Source organism: Schistocerca nitens, chromosome 1 (assembly GCF_023898315.1).
Source record: "Schistocerca nitens isolate TAMUIC-IGC-003100 chromosome 1, iqSchNite1.1, whole genome shotgun sequence".
Taxonomy (NCBI): domain Eukaryota; kingdom Metazoa; phylum Arthropoda; class Insecta; order Orthoptera; family Acrididae; genus Schistocerca; species Schistocerca nitens.
In genome coordinates this window covers 1,005,869,348-1,005,887,974 of record NC_064614.1, presented here as the reverse complement: position 1 = coordinate 1,005,887,974, position 18,627 = coordinate 1,005,869,348, and positions in this window count along the sequence as shown.

Below are 18,627 nucleotides of genomic sequence, written 5' to 3'. Positions count from 1 at the left end.
AGCAGGTCGTGAATAGCGCACCTCGCTGGCAGCAAGTGTGGTTGCATGGTGGAGCTAGTATCTGAACAATGTAGAGTAATTAGTTATTGGGAAAGTGATTTCTTGTCAACATGCAACTTTGTAATAAATGGTTTGATATTTTTATGAAGGTCAGCGTTGTGAATACTGTAACTGATACACCGGAGCGCCAAAGAAACTGATATAGGCATGCGTATTGAAATACAGAGATTTGTAAATAGGCAGCATAAGGCGCTGCTCTCGGCCACGCCTACATAAGACAAGTGTCTGGAGCAGTTGCCAGGTCGGTTACAGCTGCTATAATGGCAGGTTATCAAGATTTAAGTGAGTTTGAACGTGGTGTTACAATCGGCGCACAAGTGATAGGACACAGCATCTTCGAGGTAGCGATCAACTGTGGATTTTCCCATACGACCATTTCACGAGTATACCGTGACTATAAGGAATTCGGTAGAACATCAAATCTCCGACATTGCTGCGGCCGAAGATACATCCTACAGGAACGGGACCAGCGACGACTGAACAGAATCGCCCAACGTGACAGAAGTGCAACCTTTCCGCAGATTTCCTCAGGTTTCAATGCTGGGCCATCAAGTGTCAGCGTGCGAACCATTCAACGAAACATCATCGATATGAGCTTCTGAAGGCCCACTCGTGTACCCTTGATGACTGCACGACACAAAGCTTTACGCCTCGCCTGTGCTCGTCAACACTGACATTGGACCATGACTGGAAACGTGTTACCTGGTTGGACGAGACTCATTTCAAATTGCATCGAGCGGATGGACGTGTACCGGTATGGAGACAGCCTCATGAATCCGTGGACCCTGCATGTCAGCAGTGGACTGTTCAAGCCGGTGGGGGTTCCGTAATGGTGGAGTCGTGTGCAGTGCAGAGTGATATGGGACACCTGATACTTCTAGAAGTGACTCTGACAAGTGACACGTACGTAAGCATTTGGTTTGAACACCTGCGCCCATTCATGTCTATTGTGCATTCTGACGGACTTGCGTAATTCCAGCAGGACAATGCGACACTCCACAAGTCCAGAATTGCTACAGAGTGGCTCCAGGAATACTCTTCTGAGTTTAAACACTTCCGCTTGCCACCAAACTCACTAGAGGTGAACATTATTGAGCATATCTGGTATGCCTTGCAAAGGGCTGTTCAGAAGAGATCTCCACCACCTCATACTCTTACCGATTTATGTACAGCCCTGCAGGATTCATGGTGTCAATGCTATCCAGCACTAGTCCAGACATTAGTCGAGTCCATACCACGTCGTGTTACTATACTTCTGCCTGCTCGCGGAGGCGCTACACGATATTAAGCAGGTGTACCAGTTTCTTTATCCTGCATACCGTCTACTTCGTCACTTAACAGTCTCCATAAGCTTGAATATCAGAGTGGCTTATGTACGTAATCAATGTCATACAGCAGTACCTGATCAAGAACCAACCACCTATGACTGCACTGGGAGAAACTACTTGGAGTATCAGGCTCAAATGGCTCTGAGCACTATGGGATTTAACATCTGAGGTCATCAGTCCCCTAGAACTTAGAACTACTTAAACCTAACTAACCTAAGGACATCACACATATCCATGCCCGAGGCAGGTTTCGAACCTGCGACCGTAGCAGTCGCGCGGTTCCAGACTGAAGCGCCTAGAACCGCCCGGCCACTCCGGCCGGCACCAGGTTAGTATAACTTTCAAAAGACAGCGATAATTTACGATGAGTTAAGATCTTTCTGCAATCCGAACACTGATTACAGTCTCAGAACACCTGGCGTCAACACTGTAGACACAATGGTAGTATTTATGAAGTGAGGTTTATCTTTCTAACTATCGTAAACCTCTGACGGTTTGTTGCTAAGTTTGAACTCAGTCTGTATAACTTTTGTTTCGAATTATTTCTGGACAGCAGAATGTACGCCAAATACTAGTGAATCCATCAGAACTCTGCAGAAGGTTACAGAAAAACTGTCGTGAAATGTTTGGAAAAATTAAGGAGAATGTCATAAAATGTTGAGCCTGATGATTACTCTGTTTAATAATTTACAAATGATGTTTGGAAACCATTAACTACATAATAAAACAGATTTATTTATCTTTGCTTGTGTCATTTGATGAGGTACTTTCATGGGCAACTCCTGCAACACCCTACAGCTAAATGGCGCTACCTGCTGCCTAGTGCTTCCATGACAGCATGCAGAATCCGAGGGCTGTCTTTGGGTTGCCTGCCTGCAGGCGCCAAGTAGAGTTGCCTCTGTGAGGTACATTCTTAATATGCTACACAAAGCTGTGCATGTGGTACCGAGAATGTTGCTGGGGAAGGAGACCTAATAGGAGCCCTTTGCCATTTCATTCATGGATCTGTCAATGTCACAACCTTCCATGACCATGTCACAGGAAGCCTCAAAATAGGAAGGCTGCAAAAACACAAACAACCATTGCCGCTTTGGATCATGTTCCAGTTTCGTCGAATGATTCTGAATAGTTCCTAGAGGTTCCATGCAGAATTTGCAGGTTTGTTACACATCAAAGGCGTCAGATCACGTTCAGTGGAACTGCAGTCACAAAATGTCATTAGAGATGAAGTGAATCGTATAGGGTGGAGTCAGCAGTGTTGAAGGTTGTGAAAACGTCGTTCTGTTGCACATTACACTGCAATTTCATTTTCGGCCACAAAAGTGAATGCCCCAAGGGGAGGTGGTTCCATTGACGCTCTTTATGCAACATACTGGAGTCTTTCCAGGTCTCCTCTGAACGACAGTGCAATGTTTTCTCGGGCACCCAGAAGTAAATTGCAATTTCGACGCTGGGTGTCATGGTTCTGACCTCCATCGTAATGGCATCATGACAAGATGGGAGATGTTATTAAGGGTGGGGTGTCGTATGGGGACTTTGAGTCGTCTTGTCTGAATGTATTCCAATTGACCTTGTTATCTGATGTGAATCAATTAGTCATTCTCTAAAATAAGGAATTAGGAATTCGATGAGTGCAAAATGTGACAAGAATCGCAATTAATTCGTTTTATGGTGCTAAAGTAACTCATTAATTATCTGACAAGTGCTAGTACTTCTAAAGTAAAAATTTGGCATATACAGCTAAAAGGTCTGTGTAAGGTTCTAATGATCGCATGTAAAAATGAAACAACTGCAGTCGCAAAGTCGTACTGTGATTGTTGTGATTTTTGTATGAAAAACAGATGGTAGGGCTACTAGAAAGGAGAATGCGTTGCACATTTGACCAGAATTGGAAGCAAACAGATCAACCAAATCTCAAAGCAAGCCATCAGAGTGAAACTTGACATTATTGTAATTCTATAAAACTGCGAATCGTCTCGCCGTCATGGCTCCGTCTCACAGTAGTCTGACAGTGAAGGTTCCCGGAGACGAAGTAATTTTGTAATGACTGGCTACTAAAAGAAATACTGATATTTCTGAGATTTGCGTTCTTTTTTTGTGCTGGACTACGGATATTCTGGGTGCTGACCAATAAAAAAGATGCTGTAATGCTGGAAAAAGTCATCTCACTCTCTATCTATCTCATTCTGTGGGCACATCATATATTTACAGTAGGAATGGATGTTGACACACGAGCATACTTCACATCAGCAAAAGCAGAATCTCGAAAGCACAGTCGAGTTTCTTTCTCAGACTTCCAGTTTATTTAAATTACCTAATCCTGGCTGTTCTTGAATCATCTTTTCGTTTTCATGGACCTGACTTTCAGTGGAAACCCACACTTACCAAGCGGTCCCAGACTGAAGGTTCTCACTCCGTTTTCTAGATGTTAGCTGTTTGTCCGAAATAGTGCTTTTCCTGAACCTTGCTCAACACAGTATTTCTCCTCTTTCCACCTTCTATGTTGCCTCTGGGGCGCCTGGCGTCGAGTTGCTGCAGCTCAGAAGGAAAGTGTGGTCAAGTGAGTGGTGTAGTTCCCCTGTAGATGGTCCCCATATCCTGCAAAGGAGCCTTGCTGGTCGCCAGGTGGTGGCAGATAATTAACTACTAGCAATCACTGGTACTATTATGTATTTCATTCCTGGTGTTGATTAATTTTTCTGATCTAATGGGTTTTTATATTCTGATTTTATATTAGTTATGGGTCAGTTTTCGAAAAAAATAACAGAGATGTAACAGTATGATGGTCTTCCCATTGAGTGACATGTCACGGTGGCATTGAAAAGAATTATGGTGAATTTTGATGATCTTACACCTCATGTGAACTTTTGAGGTCTGGCCGTTTTTTTGTTTTTGTCGACACCTTAGCGTCTGAAGTGTTTCCGAACCGGAGGGTGACAGCGCAGGGCGTCAGGCTTTTGTACCATTACAGACGAAGGTTGTGGGCATCTTGCAGCCAAATTTTACTCTGCCGTGTGACAATAAGGAGAAATGATGGGATTTCAAAAAAGTGACTCTTTAATTCTTTTTCTCAGCGCAGACGTTCATGAACATTGAACTAGAGTATTGTAGTTTCCCTCATTTTATGAACCTGGAAGCAGTTTTGTGATTTGGCTATTCTGGGAATGTAGATCATTTATTCTCTGAAGCACTTATGTCTCGGCCTCGATAACCTAAATCTGAAAGCTATAATGAAGTTTTACGTATTTTTTAAAATGCAAAGCATTCACAACTTATCTTGGTATAGTAATTTAGCGCCTCACACAAGCGTGTTACATTGAGTGAAACCATCTCTTGCACTACTCGAAGTCCAGGATGTTCCCTCTGATAGCGTATCATCGGTAGCCTTCATATTTTGTCAATTCGAGCTTGTGCTTTGCCTCCAATGACCGTGTCGTCGACACAACGATAAAGCCAATCTGCCGCTCTTCATTAAGGGCTTAACTGGCCAAAGATAGGCAAAGACGTCACATCTGATCCTCTTAAGGAAACCACACCATTGTTCATGTGTAATGATTGATGGATAGCACAGAAAATTACGTTTTAAAGGCAATGATGTGAATCTTGGTTGATTCCAGGCTTTTGGAAAAAACCACCAACAGTATTAGAAAGAAAAGTAGAAAGATATCGTAATGTGAAGTTCCTGGTTTTTAAACTGTTTGGCAACAATGGGGATTAAATACGAAACATCGTCGCAATCTTGTCGACGTCTATGGCGCTGTGATGGTGATGGTTCACAAATGAGGACATGCGGCGTCGTGTACTACTATTTGGTGCAGATCCCACTGTAGTGACAGATATCAAAATAGGTGATCAAGGAATAGAAAAGCAATTGAAATCGCTCAACAGAGGAAAGACCACTGGACCTCACGGGACGCCAGTTTGATTCTACACAGGGTATGCCAACGAATTTGCCCTCCTTCCTAGTAGCAGTGCATCGTAGGTCTCTTGAGGAGCGAAGCGTTCCTAATGATTGGAAAAAACTCAGGTCAACCCCGTTTCCAAAAAGGGTTGTCGAAAAGGAGCATGAAACTACAGGCCTATGTATCTGACGTCGGCCTGATGTATAATTTTGGAAAAAATTGTATGCCCTCGTGTTATATTATTTGTGCAGACGGAAATATCCGTGATAGGAACCAACGTGGGTTCCGAAAATAGCGATCGTGTGACACCCAGCTCGCTCTCTTCGTCCTCGAGACACAGAGAGCAGCAGATACAAGCGCCTAGGTGAATACCATGTTCCTTGACTTCCACAAGGCATTCGATACATTTCCGCACTGCCAGATATTAAACAAAATAGGAACTTACGGAATACGAGGCCGACTGTGTGACTGGACTGAAGAGTTTCCTGCAAACAGAACAGAGCAAGTCATTCTGAACTGCGAGAAGTCTTCAGACGTAAAGGCAAATTCGATAATGCCCTAGGGCAGTGTTATAGGACCATTACTTCTCATAATATAAATAAATGACGTAGTAGGTAACGCCGGAAGTTCCATTAGACTTTTCGCGGATACACAGCGAAGTCGCGACGCTGGAAAAGTTCAACGAAATGCCGGAAGACCTCCAGAGGATCGATGCTTGGTGCAGGCAGTGGTAATTGTCTCTCAGCAAATACAAATCTAACGTATAGCGAATATTGCGAATACAAAGACAGAAAGACTCTTTACCGTTTTATTATAAAATTGCGGAATAATCACTCGAAGCAATTACTTCCATAAAATATCTACGGGAATGCGTACGGACTCTATGAAGTGGAACGACCACATGAAACTAACTGCCCGTAAGGCAGATTCAAGAGTGAGAATTCTCATGAAATGTATTTCATCAACAAAGGAAGTATCTTACAAAACACTCGTTCCACCAATACTCCAATTTTGTTTGTCAATATCGGATCCTTACCAGACAGGACTGATACAGGTAATAGAGAAGATCCGAAGAATAGCAGCGGCTTTCGTTACAGGTTCATTTAGTAAGCGCGGAAGGGTCATGGAAATCCTCAGTCAACTCAGTGGTAGACACGGCAAGAGAGGCGTTCTGCATCACACTATGTTACGAGAGCGAACATTCCTAGGAAAGTCAAACAATATATTGCTTCCCCCTATGTATATCTCTCTAAAAGACCACGAAGATAAAATTAGAAAGATCTGAGCCCACATGGAGACTTACCAGCAAGCGTTCTCCCCTCGAACCATACCCAACTGGAACAGAAGAGGGGGGAAAAGGCGTTGGTACACAGAACACCTTCCACCGAACACAGTAAGGAGCTTATACATAGATGCCGGTTGCAGAGTACCAACTTTCATATATCCACTTCCTTTCATTCCACACTGATCCAAGTACAACTCAGCATTACAGAAACACTCATCACAGTCATCTACAAGATACTGATATGTTTGACATTTGATGAAAGTAAGGTAATGAATAACGGCAAAGTACTTTCCTTTGCACAAGAGGGCAATGATGGATTCCCATGCCGCCTTGGCGTTGCAGCAGTTATCGAAGTTACTGACTTGGGAAATACAGAGAAATATGACGAATAGTTTGCCTGACTCAATACTTTTAACTTACTTCGCAGCACAGACATCTAATTGTTAATGAGTTCGATAGTATGTTCTCCACTTCCCGTTTCGTTTTTACGCTTTCTTACAAGATCATATTCCCCACGTGGTCACGTCTAATATTCCGAGTCAACCACAAGCTGCGGTTTTAGAGTACGGGTCTATTCGCTCTCGTCACGCCGAATTATTTCCGTAAAGTGGGAGCGAGGCAGTCTAAAATGAACTTTGCCACCGCCTGCCTGACGAACACATCGCCGCTCAGGTGGGGCTGTTATTGCATTCCTGGCGGTCTTCATAACGCGCTGAGGCAGCCGCGCGGAAGTCCCAGCAGCTCGATGACGCACTTCCGTCTCACTCCTGTACCTTGTTTCCGGAAGAGTGCAATTTTGCACGAGCAGAGTTATGTCTCAAAATTTCTACAGATCTAATGCAGTGGCTCCCACTATTTCTGAGACCAACACCCCTGAGTGCAATCAGATATTAGCATGCCTCCTCCCTTCTCCCCCCCCCCTCCCCTCCACCCCGTCGTAATAACATCATCATTATTAGCGTCTAACTAAACTTCAGTATGAAAAAGAATTAGCTTTGAACACTTCCCTTTTTTTAAAGCTACGAATGATAAATAATGTTTACATATTTCGGTATTTTATTAAACCACGAACTAATGAGTCAATGAAACAATACACAGGGTGTCCCATTTATCTTGACCACCCTAAATAACTGTTTGTCCAGATGGAAATTACAGAATGTTTCAAGCAGATGTTCTTTAGCCGTCAGGGAAAGATCAATCAGCTTGATTGCCTTCATTGTAGCTTCGTTTTTTACAAAGATGTGAACAGCGGTATGACTTTTTTAAATGGCACCCTGTATTTTTTATTCGGTAATTCATTTTCTCTCCTAAATACCTATTCAATAATGTATCACAGTGTACCATTCACTGTAACACAACGCTATTAATTACATAACACAGCATTGATTTTGAGCCCGGGATCACAAACTCGTCCACTTGCTGGAGTTGTCAGAAAACAAATGAAAACCAAGTAAAAAGAAAACACAAAATTGACTTTGAATCTCCTGTACCATTGTCCAGGAGTAGAAGATTCAAAGGTGCTGAGAGTGGTGACCCTGGATACCGAAACACTGCTGCACTCATTGAATGAAAGAATTACTTATTGCTTCCAGTGTTGCCTGCTTAAGAGTACTATAAGCAAGCACGATACGTTCCTGCATGTCCTCTGAAGTTATAGGAATATCGCGATAGACAACGTCTTTAATGAATCCCCAAAGAAAAAAGTCCAGAGGATTTAAATCAGGATACGTAGCAGGACAAGTAACTGTTCCTCCTCGTCCAATCCAATGCATCTGGCAGGATATCTGCAATTCAGAACACGACGTGCACGCAAGGCATTATGTGCTGGACATCCATAGTGTTGATACCACATAAACATTCTGGTTCTTAGCGGCAGCCGGCCGCTGGCGGCCGAGCGGTTCTAGGCGCTTCAGTCCGGAACCGCGCGACCGCTACGGTCTGAGGTTCGAATCCTGCCTCGGGCATGGATGCGTGTCATGTACTTAGGATAGTTAGGTTTAAATAGTTCTAAGTTCTCGGGGACTGATGACCTGAGATGTTAAGTCCCATAGTGCTCAGAGCCATTTTCTTAGCGGCATTTAATCCAGAAGAGGAGGAAGAATTCGTCTGAGGAAGTTGGCATACGCTGCGCCGTTTAGACTACCATTGACGAAATAAGGGCAATAATAGTACTACCAAGCATCCCACACGAGACGTTAACTCTCCATTGACGCTGATGTTCCACCAGTCTAAGGCATCGTGGGTTGTCCCTCGACCAATAATGCATGTTCCTTATGTTTACCTATCCTTTGTTTGAGAAGGAACATTCATCAATAAATAGAACATTGGAGAAGAAGTTCGGGGTGGCGAGGATTTGCTGCTGTGCCCACTGACAGAACTGTGCACGATTCTGGAAATCATACCCATGCAATTCTTGATGTAAGTGCACATGGTAAGGATGGAACCGGTGACGTGTAAGAATACGACGTACACTGGTTTCAGGAATGTCAGTCTCGTGCTCAAGCTTCCGTGTGCTCACATGTGGATTCATAGCGACGGAAGCGAGAACAGTAACTTCGGCAGCTCCGTCTGTGCGAGTGCTACGACGATTGCGTTGTCGTGGGTGGAAGCTTCCCGTATGCTGAAGCGTCGCAACAAGACGAGAAAACATCCATCGGGAAGGTGGGTTCTTGTCAGGATATCGCTCTCTGTACAGTTCCGCTGCCCGCGTAGCATTTCGCCTACCTTCAACAACAACAACAACAACAACAACGACAATATAAGAAACGTTATGTCGATGCAGCTTGTAGGAAGGATAGCCTTTACTGTACGCCTACTCTATACAACACTATTTAAAAGAACTAAACTACTATACTAAATGTACCCATAGACAAGAAAACAGTATTGCAATTACTGTTCTGTTGACTTACATTCCCCATAGATAAGTAGCATTTCTACCTTCTCTTTGCTGGTGCATATTCAACCCACACAACTCTTCAACGGACGATGGTTGACGGAATGACGGGTGTGCATTCCACTTATGTTTACATTAGTCCTCTGTCAATGTGGATGTGTTCCATTACCCCGACACCCGCACTAAGCGCTGGGAGCGTCAACGTCAATGCTGTGTTATGTAATTAATAACGTTGTGTTTGAATGAATCGTACACTGTGATAGATTTTTTAATAGGTCTTTAGGAGAGAAAATAAATTACCGAATAAAAAATACAGGGTGCCATTTAAAAAAGTCATACCGCTGTTCATATCTTTGTAGGAAACAAAACTACAACAAAGGCAATCATGCTGTTTGATGTCCCCCTGAAGGCTAAAGAACATTTGCTTCAAACATTTTGTAATTTGCATCTGGACAAATCGTTATTTAGCGTGGTCAAGATAAATGGGACACTATGTATACGGCTTATTTCTAATAATGCGCTTTTTATGAAATGGGGAATCAGTTTTAAGTGTCGCGTTATGCTAACTGCAACTGTTTCTCAGACTAGAAGGCTAACGGTCGTCATTGAGGGCAGACACCACTCCTCTTCCTAGCGGCATTTGTTTCACACAATTCTACACACCATTTAAAATCAATCAACTTAAAATGTGTAAACTATACTTTACGTCTGTAAATCGCCTGATTTCAGGTCTCCTTTTTTCTGAACTGTCGTAAATCGGAAGCTTTCGGGCTGTCAATGATTTGTGTCTGATCGCTGCCACTAATAGTCATAACACAGTGTAAGCCCTACAACGGTGTAATGGCCATTGAATGGATACTGTTGTGCTGTGCTGTCAGTTTATGAGGCGGTGAAGGCTATGTGATGTTTGTATCTCAATTTTACTGTCATTGATGTAAGGTACTAAATGCAAAGTAAGTGTCTAGTGGGTGAACTATGTGAGGAAGCTGTAACCTCCACAAGTTAACAGCAAACTGTAACCTCCACCACATTGTGTCACTCGTTAATGCAAGTAACTGAAAAGAAAAATACGGGACGATTGCATAAGTTACCATTTATTATACAGGGTGAGTGAAACAAGACTTTACAACTTTGGAATGCTATAAAAATTTATTGAGATAACAAACAGGATCGGTAGATGTGTCATTTTGTAGCAAACAATCTCAAGTTTCACAGAAAAGTGTCAAGTGTCAGTTCGGTTCAACTTGACTACCATTTCTGACGTGGGAAACATCCAATCTGTAATCAATTTTTTACGTTGGCTAAATTGTTTGGTAGGGCAGGAACATCGACACGGTCTTTAATGAAACCACAGATAAAGAAATCCAGTGGAGTCTAGTCTGGGGTACGAGATCGTCAAGCGAGTAGCCCTTCAAGGCCAATCCACCGTCCTGTGAAGCGATTAGCCAGGGAACCTCGAAATTCGGTGAGGAAATGAGGTGATGCAACGTCTTGTTGGTAGTAAATCATCGCATCTCGGTAATGTTTATCGACCTGCTCTAGAATTACAAGTTTTCAAGCATAGTGAGATGCACAATACTAGTGACAGTTTTCTTCATGTAGAAGAAAGGGCCATACATTTTAAGCTTATTAAGGGCACAAAACACTCTATCCGATGCAACATTTCCGCACAGAATTCCCCACGATCAACCTTATTTCCATAGCTAATGTGCTGTGGCATTATGAATTTGTATAGTTTGAAGCGTAAACGTCTTCGCAGTACTCACCAAACAGTTTTTTTGGAATGCCAGCATCGCGAGACACATATCGCGTTGGTTTTTGTAGACTGAGGCAAAGCTCTCTCTAACCTGTTCGACATAGTGATCAACACGCGGGCGACCTGGTTTTTATCATGTTCCAGCGAACAACCCTTCTAAACAAAGTTCTTGGGCTAAAAGTAAATTGTAGGCCTGCTTTGAGGTCCTTAGCGTATTCTGTGCGAAATTTACACCTAACAGTTGTTGCAGAGCTCGTTTCATGTAACCTCACGAACACTTCGCACCAAAGAAAGCAACTACTTTAACTGTGCCCTACGGTGGCGCTCCTAGTGTCGGAACGGGATACTGGCGCACTACGTGAATCAAACTTCAGGGTGTTAGGTGGAAAATGATATACCTGCCGATTCTGTAAGTTATCTCAATAAATTTCTGTATGATTCCAAAGTTGTAAAGTCCTGTTTCACTCACCCTGTGTAATAAATGGTAACTTATGCAATCAGTATTACGAAATAACAATGACAGTAATGATATGTCAAAAGCAATTTAGTTTCGCGACCGAAAGAAAGTTGAACGCTTTTACTTTTACGCCTCAGAAAATTACGTTTTACAACTCAGGTGATAAATATTCCCGCGTTGCAAACCACTCATCTAAAGAATGAAACAATGAAGAATTTGCTAAGTTCAGAATTAGACGATAACGATTTCGAAACAAATTTTCTGATATTTCACTGTGATTCATAAGCCCTTAGGAACGAACTGACCAAGATACGTGTGAAGACCAGTACAATTGCATCAATGGCATTGTGCAGCATAAAAACCTAATATAAATGAGGTGTGTCTTTTAAGTAAGTACTGTTTTGAAATAAAAATAAAACAGCTACATTTTCATAGCAGTTTTTTTTTCTTTTGCACGATAGCCTGTAATTTAAATTACTTTTATACATAATTTCCACCAATATTAAGGCACTTGTACTATAGTACTACCAGCTTTTCTATACCATCCTTGTAGAAATTTGCCGCCAGATTGGGTAACAACTGCAACACGATTGTTTTGGTATCTACATAGTCATCACGGTACTGACCACACAGACGCTTCTTCAAATGCAGAAACACGTGGTAATCATTGGACGCTAGATCAGGGCTGTACGGGGGCTGAACGAGTTGTTTTCAGCCGAGTAATCAGACCAGCTCTTGAGTTCTATTGGCTGCGTGTCGACAGGCATTGTCAGGAAACAAACCGATCCCCTTATTACCACTCAGTGCCTTTTGTTTTTGATTGCACGGTGCAGTTTTTTTAAGGTCACAGTAAGTCGTGGAATTTATGGTCTAATCACGAGGTAAAATATTCACAAGCAACGCCACCTTCCTGTCCCAAAAAATAGTGCACGTGATTTTCCAAGCTGAAATTATTTGCTTGAACTTCATTTTATTGTGCGATGTTGACCGCCGCCATTCCATGGATCACTGCTTTGATTTAGGTGTAACGTAAGCCACCCATGTTCCGTCGCCTGTGAACATTTGGCTTTAAAACTCGTCACCGCTCTACGAAAGTCAAAGAACTGGCTAAATGCTTGCTTTCTGCACCTCTGCCAACATTTTCGATACCATAATTTCCCATAATTTAAGCGTTCCCTAACAGTTACAAAAAGCGCACGTCTTCACACTTGATGAAACTTGTCATATAACGTCAAAATCGTGAAGCTTCTGTTGTCTCTCACTTTTTCTTTGAGTTTTTGCACCAAATCGTCAGTAGTGGCTGAAGTGGCCCACTTTGTTCCTCATCACGCAGATTCCAATGGCCAGCTTTGAAAGTTATCGACCGCTCAGTACCATCCCATCGCCCATAATGTCTTCTTTATATACTTCACTCAAGAACTTTAATTGGCTCGGCCCTCCCGCTTTCCCCCGCTGCAGGTAACTGGCTCACAGCCAACAAAATGGTTCAAATGGCTCTGAGCACTATGCGACTTAACTTCTGAGGTAATCAGTCACCTAGAACTTAAAACTAATTAAACCTAACTAACCTAAGGACATCACACACATCCATGCCCGAGGCAGGATTCGAACGTGCGACCGTAGCGGTCGCTCGGCTCCAGACTGTAGCGCCTAGAACCGCATGGCCACTCCGGCCGGCCACACCCAACACAAATGCCACGCTACGCCCTGCTGTCTCTAAGCGGTGTACCCAGTTCAAAAGACGCCTAACGTCGCCAGGAAGCGCCGCGAACATTTTGTCTGTAACAAAAGTTGTTCCCCACGATGTAATGCATTACCCCAAGACGTTTGATACAAGGACTTTCAAACATTTCGAATATAAACGGCGTAGAGAATGTGCCACACTTAGCAATAGGCGTGCGAATTCTCACCCCAAATCAAGACAAAAATGTATCTAGCAAAACCTAGTCCCGGATGCAGGTTTCATAGAAATTGTTTTTTCAATTAAAACATCAAATTGTATCCAGTTTACAGTTCCACAATGCTATATTTTGTGTATTTATTTCTGTTACTGTTACCTTTATTTAAATGTTAAGACATAACATGAACTTCTAACAGAAGTAAACGACCACATTGTTTCCCCGAAGACACAAATAAAGCCAGCGGAAAACAATAGTTGATACAGTAACATCGTCTGTATCCAGTGAGTTACAACACACACAGTAGCTAGGCTACACTAGATTGTAAGTTACGCCTAGCTCAATAATTCCATGCTGTACATTTGACGTCCCGCTTTATCTTCACAAAGCCGGTACGTACACCTAAGAGCAAAATTCGCTTTAGAGACTACGAACTTGCATTTACAAACACTTTGCAACTCGTTGGATCATACTTTTCTGGACCTTGCGCAACACACCTGTATCTACCATTACCAAAGCGGCATGCACACGAAGTGTTAGGTCATATACATCCAATGGTACTACAAACGTGTGTCTTTAAGTGTTCACAATAAATTATAATCTAATGGATTAAGCTCCGAGGTACGTGGAGGCCAGAACATTGGACTTCCACGACCAATCCATTTCGCTTGAAACGTTTCATTTAAATAGTTACGCACATTAATTCCAAAATGTTGTGGTGAACCACCATGTTGAAACCATAGCTGTCGTCGAACACCAAGTGGAACGTTTTCTGATGCGTCAAGCAAAGTATTGCAAAGAAACGTACGATACAGAGGCGTATTCATGTTGTCCCGCAATAGATGAAGACCCAAAACCACTCCTACCACGATTCCAGCCCACAGGTTTATGCCATTGCGTGCCTGAAGGCCACGTTGACGCATGAAATGTGGCTTCCATCAGATCAGTAATGGCTGTTGTGAAAACTCAGTTCTTGTGTCTGCGTTTGCTTAAAAAGATTCTGCCTTGAAATTTTTGGTAAGGTCTTATGGGACCAAACTGCTTAAGTCATCGGTCCCTAAGCTTACACACTACTTAATCTAACTTAAACTAACTTACGCTAAGGATAACACACACATCCATGCCCGAGGGAGCACTCGAACATCTGGCGGGGGGAGCCGCACGGACCGTGACAAAGCGCCTTAGACCGCTCGGCTACACCGTGCGGCACTGCCTTGAGAAAACACAAGTTTGCTCTTTTTTTTCTCCTGTACATGTAGGGCGACCAACATTTGATCACACATTTAAGGGAAATGAGCAACATCTGCCCATGATGTTAAGGGAGGTTTAATGGATATTTAGGGGAAGAAAATTAACTGCACGACTACATCACACGGGTTCCGGGGTTCGATTCCCGGCGGGGTCAGGGATTTTCTCTGCCTCGTGATGGCTGGGTGTTGTGTGATGTCCTTAGGTTAGTTAGGTTTCTGTAGTTCTAAGTTCTAGGGGACTGATGACCATAGATGTTAAGTCCCAGAGTGCTCAGAGCCATTTGAACCATTTGAACTACATCACATTTTCTTGGAATGGGTGACAATGGGGATGACGAAACGGGCATTCATTGCTTACATACTTTTACTCTGTTATACAACATCGTATTTTTGGGGTAACTCCACAACGGAGAAAAAGTGCACATTATGAAAACTGATACACTTCAGAAACACACGAACGCATATGCGTACGCTGAACACTATAGTCGTTATGATTACGAAAAGAAGGCTACACAAAGCGGAACGTTTAGTGTTGACTGTCTGGCTCTTTCAAATCGCACCGAATTAATTGGTAAATAAATAAAGTAATGACCTTGTTTAAACATAAGCCTCTCTGTAAATCACTTTGGCCAATTCTTGTTATTCCGTGTGTTACTTGTGACGTAGCTGCTAATCAGTACGAGGCGAGCGCATCAGTGTAGTGTCAGATTGTCGGTACATTTAATAACCAGGAAACAAGTAAAAATTCCGCGTCTCACTATTCTTCTAGATACGTACGCCACGGAATTCTTTTCCCACTGTTCGCATTTCCTTCTTCCGTTGAAGTAAATACAGGAAAAACAAACTATCTTTACGATACAATCGATCATTATACAAAAACGTTTCTAGATACACTTTGTGATCGAAAGTATCCGGACACCGAGCTGAAAATGACTTACAAGTTCATGGCGCCCTCCATCGGTAATGCTGGAATTCAGTATGGTGTTAGGTCACCCTTAGACTTGATGAGAGTTTCCACTCTCACAAGCATACGTTCTATGAGGTGCTGGAAAGTTTCTTTGGGAATGGCAGCCCATTCTTCACAGAGTGCTACCCTGAGGAGAGGTATCGAGGTCGGTCGCTGAGGACCGGCACGAAGTTGGCGTCCAAAGCATCCCAAAGGTGTTCTGTAGGGTTCAGGTCAGGACTCTGTGCAGGCCAGTCCATTGCAGGGATGTTATTGTCGTGAAACCACTTCGCCACAGGCCGTGTATTGTGAACAGGTGCTCGTTCGTGTTGAAAGATGCAATCGCCACTCCGAATTGCTCTTCAACAATGAGAGTAAGAAGGTGCTTAAGGTCGTGGTCGTGGTCGTGCGGTAGCGTTATCGCTTCCCGCGCTCGGGTTCCCGGGTTCGATTCCCGGCGGGGTCAGGGATTTTCTCTGCCTCGTGATGACTGGATGTTGTGTGATGTCATTAGGTTAGTTAGGTTTAAGTAGTTCTGAGTTCTAGGGGACTGATGACCATAGATGTTAAGTCCCATAGTGCTCAGAGCCAAGGTGCTTAAAACATCAATGTAGGCCTGTGCTGTGATATTGCCACGAAAAACAACAATGGGTGCAAGCCTCCTCCATGAAAAACACGACCACACCATAACACCACCGACTCCGAATTTTACTGTTGGCACTATACACGCTGGCAGATGACGTTCACCGGGCATTCGCCATATCCACACTCTGCCATCGGATTGTGTATCGTGATTCGTCACTGCACACAACGTTTTTCCACTGTTCAATTGTCCAGTGTTTGCGCTCCTTACACCAAGCGAGGCGTCGTTTGGCATTTACCTGCGTGATGTGTGGTTTATGAGCAGCCGCTCGGCCAAGAAATCCAAGTTTTTCCACCTCCGCCTAACAGTCATAGTACTTGCAGTGGATCTTGATGGTGTTTGGAATTCCTGTGTGATGGTCGTGATAGATATCTGCCTATTACATATTACGACCCTCTTCAACTGTCGGCGGTCTCTATCACTCAATAGACGAGACCGGCCTGTATGCTTTTGTGCTGTACGTGTCCCTTCACGTTTCCACTTCACTATCACTTCGGAAGCAGTGGACGAAGGGTTGTTTAGGAGCATGGAAATCTCGCATACATACGTATGACACAAGTGACACCCAATCACCTGATCACGTTCGCAGTCTGTGAGTACCGCCGAGCGTCCCATTCTCCTCTCTCACGATGTCTACTGACTATTGAGGTCGCTGTTATGGAGTACCTGGCAGTAGGAGGCAGCACAATGCACCTAATTTGAAAAACGTGTTTTTTTGGGGGTGTCTGGATACTTTTGATCACATAGTGTATATCGGTCAGGCAAACTGAACTATCAATAGAACTTTACGGAATTAATATTTATCATAATAACGACCACCGACGAAATCTGAGGGAGGAACAAGCGGACAATAAGAGAGTCGGAAAGATTAAAAAAATAATGCTATAATACGGGAGATCCCGGGAAATATGGAAGAGCTGGTTTCTCTCAATACGTGTATCAGTGAATTTTTACTAGCAGTAGCTTCCCTTCAATGTCACATGACAGTAGATGTATTTCTGGGGCTGTTATGAATACATTCAAAACATTTTAATAAAATGCGAACTTTAAAAGCACATATTGATGTTCATGTAGCTGTCTGCTACCTGCAATTCAGTTGGTTGGTTAGTACAGTTTGTCATATGCAAGTAATAATGAGTTCTCACTATACATCGCTTTATACAATTTAGAACGAAAACTTTTTTTCTAAAACGACACTATTGGCTTTCTGGATATTTTATACTTTATTAATGGTATTTATCTTATTGCTACTAATTTATGTGTTAATTTCTGCTGTCAAAACTGATATTTTGGGGCGATCCTTTACTAGCCTGTTATGATTGTTCTCGAATAATGTCGCTGGTTGTTGATTGTGAGGACATGTTTCTCCTATTGTGTTTTATAATTTTGTGAGCGTGTGTGGCGAAGAGCTCTATGTAATTCGTACTTACTTTTTGTGGTCTCAAAACTGCGACCAAACTCGAACTTCTATTGCAGTGACTACCATGTGAACGAATCTAATGTTACCTCCTTTCCTTCAAATGTGTACTTAATCGGAGAGTTAAATTTTACGTCTATCTTTTATCACCTTTGTAGCTATATTTTTATTTCCCATACAGTTACACGAAGATACGCTAAAGACAGATGATAATCCATTATCGGAACGTAAATAAACACTTCCCAACGTAGGAGGAGGTACAGTTTGCAGGGTCTTCAGGCTCTTCCAACGCCATTTATCAACATTTCTTGCTGTGTTTCCGTTCGACTCTGTGATGACGACTCTGTTAACGGTTTTTTTTTCTGGTTTGAAGTATCCTACGACGAATTTCGCTACTGCGCAAACCTCTTCATCTCAGAGTACCTACATCCTCAATTATTTGCTGGATGTATTCCAATCTCTGTCTTCCTACCCTCTACAGTCCTCTCTAGTACCACAGAAGTTAATGCCTGATGTATTAACGGATGTACTATCATTCTGTCCCTTCTTCTTGTCAGTGTTTTCCATATACTCCTGTCCTCTTCGACTCAGCGCAGAACCTCCTCATTCATTACCTTCTCAGTCACGTAATTTTCAGCATTTATCTGCAGCACCACATCTCAAATTCTCCGATTCTCTTCTGTTACACTTTTCTGACAGTCCATATTTTATTACCATACAATTCTGTGCTCCTACCGCACATTCTCAGAAATTCCTTCCGCAAATTAAGGCCTATTTTTGATAGTAACAGAC